This window comes from Macaca mulatta, chromosome 7, assembly GCF_049350105.2.
Source record: "Macaca mulatta isolate MMU2019108-1 chromosome 7, T2T-MMU8v2.0, whole genome shotgun sequence".
NCBI lineage: Eukaryota > Metazoa > Chordata > Mammalia > Primates > Cercopithecidae > Macaca > Macaca mulatta.
Window position 1 is genome coordinate 168,064,110 of NC_133412.1, and position 3,026 is coordinate 168,067,135.

A 3,026-nucleotide genomic window follows, 5' to 3' on the forward strand; every position below is an offset into this window, starting at 1 on the left:
GGCATGTTTTGAGATCCTGGTTACCATCTCTACCCCTACATGGGGACAAAGCCAGTCAAAGAAAGATCATTGCTTGGCTCAGCCAGCAGAATGATCCCAGAGGTGGAACTGGCAGCTTATCTAGTAAGAGCATCATGTCCAGTGCTGGCAGAGCTCAGCCACCTCTGATTCCAAAGCTTCCAATGCCCAGGCAGCAGCTGAGGAGAGGAGCCTGTGCTGTTTCCCTGTGGGTGGTGTGCTGGCTAAAATCCAGGCTTTGTTGCCAGACCGACTTCTCCCTCTGATGCTTTGGAGGGGTCTGAGCTGGAGCCAGCCTCAGCCTCAGGCTTCTCCTCTGTAAAATCAGAGGCATGACCCTCTTCTCAAGGCAGCGAGAGCTCCCTGAGCTGGGCGTGAGGGGTGCACAGTAAGCACTCCTCAAAGGCCTACAGCAGTTGTTACCGGTGTGAAATCCATGGCAAGTTAAGGGATTTTTTTTCTCTATTAAGGTCCCCAGCTCTCCCACACAAACGGTTGAAGGAAGTTATTCATCAAGAGACTGTAGAGACTGGCTATCTGGAGCCACTTAGAGATAGAGGCCAGAGCCTACTATCTGCATAACAAAAGGCTCAAATCCCACCCTAGGGAATTTCCGAATAAAATAGTGCTTCACTTTGGAATCTCATTTGATTCTCAGATTAGAGCAATAGGGGCTGGCTGGCAGGAACTAGGAAGTCTTACTGATGGGGAAACCAAGGCCCAGAGAAGCCCAGTGACACGCTTCAGATGTCAGAGCTGGACCGGGCATGGTGGTTTATGCCTATAATCCCAGCATTGTGGGAGTCTGAGGTAGGGGGATCACTTGAGGCCAGGAGTTTGAGACCAGCCTGGTGAGATCCTGTCTCTATGAAAATACAAAAATTAGTCGGGCATGGTGACGCGCGCCTCTAATCCCAGCCTCTCAGGAGGCTGAGGCACAAGAATCACTGGAACCTGGGAGGTGGAGGTTGGGGTGGGCTGAGATTGTGCCACTGTTCTCCAGCCTGGGTGTCAGAGTGAGACCTTTTCTAGAAAAAACAAAACAAAAACAAAAACAGATGTCAGAGCTGCAAGTGTCTTGTCACTTCCATTTGTTGCTAGGCCTCCAGGTAGCCCTGGGGCGCATGGCCCCCAGAACCCCTTCAATGCAGCCTGATCTGCCTCTGCACAGGCCTTTGCTCCTTCAAAAAGCAAGCCACTCCAATTCTGCCTTGGTAAGAACCAATGTAGTTTTCACTGTGAAGAGTCTAGAAGCTGAGAGTCCCTGTGCTGGGAGGGTGGGGTCCTCCCAAGGCAGAGGTCAGTCCTTAACCTATCTCTCCCTTCCCAGAAAGCCTGGAGTGAAGGGGCAGATAGCAGATGGGACTTCAATTATAACTCCACACCCTCCCTCCCTTACTCCCTATCACCCACTGATGACCGGTTTGGGTGCGGTATATGTTATTCATAGATTAATCCACTAAGGGTTAAGACTTAAGACCTCCTAAGTAAATCTGAGCTGGAAACCCTCCTACTCTTAACATATGTAATATCTGTGGGAGGACATTCATGCAACATGGTTTGAAATTTTGAAACAAAATTGAAGCTGGGCTAGGAGGTCAGCGTCTCTAGTCCCAACTACTTGGGAGGCTGAGGTAGGAGGATGGTTTGAGCCCAGAAGTTCAAAGCTGCAGTGAGCTATGGTTGTACCACCGCACTCTAGCCTGGGCAACAGAATGAGAATCCATCTCGTAACTGAATAAATAAATATTTTTTTAAAAATCCAAACAACCTAAATATTCACCAGTAGGGTACTAATTAAATAAGCCAGGGACACTCTTGTAATGAATAAGCACACAGCCATTGAAGATAGTAAGGCAATCTTTTCTTTTCTGGCTGTGTTCTTTTCTGAAAGTCCATCTTACATGAACTGATGTGGAAAGATCTCCAAGACATGTGGCCGAGTGACAAAGAGAAGTTACAGAACTCGAGCATAGTGTGATTACGTGTTCGCATGTGTGTCTGTGTGCGTGGGGTGTTTGTGTGTTTATATATATTCACATATATATGACATACAGGTTCATAAATATAAATACAAAAGGCAGTTAGAACAATGTCTGGCACATAGTGTTGTATCATGTTTGAGAAATAAATATAAAAGCAAGAGGAAAAGGTCTGGAAGAATATATATAGAACTGGCTGGGCATGGGAGGCAGAGCTTGCAGTGAGTGGAGATTGCCCCACTGCACTCCAGCCTGGGCAACAGAGCAAGACTCCGTCTCAAAAAAAAAAAGAAAGAAAGAAAGAAAGAAAAAGAATTGATGGGGCGCGGTAGCTCATGCCTGTAATCCCAGCACTTTGGGAGGCTGAGGTGGGCAGATCACCTGAGGTCAGGAGTTCGAGATCAGCCTGGCCAACATGGTGAAACTCCATCTCTACTAAAAATACAAAAATTAGCCGGGTGTATTGGTGCAGCATGCCTGTAATCCCAGCTACCCGGGAGGCTGAGGCACGAGAATTGCTTGAACCCAGGAGGCAGAAGTTGCAGTGAGCCGAGATCGTGCCACTGCACTCCGGCCTGGGGGACAGAGCAAGACTCCATCTCAAAAAAAAAAAATAAAAAAATTAAAAAAATAAATAAAATAAAATAAAAAGAAGAAGAATATACACGGAATTAACAGTAGTGGTCACCTCTGCAGTGGGTGGGTCACCTCTGGGGTGGGGCTGGGATTGGGACTGATAATTACAAGGACTTGAGCCTCATCGCTATTGTTTTATCTTTGCACAAAAACACCACATTCATGTTTTACTTGTGAAAAAAATTAGATATACATCTAAATCTAAAAAGTACCTCCAAAATAAGAAACTCCTTTTCTTCTCTACACTGGTGGTGTTAGAGGGAAATGGCACTAGGGCCAAACAAATAACTTGGGATAAGGGACCCATGGGCCCAGTCCTCATTTCCTCAGCTAACACCTCATTACGGGCAAACATCGTCCTTGGGAATGAGTCCCACTTGCTAACGACTC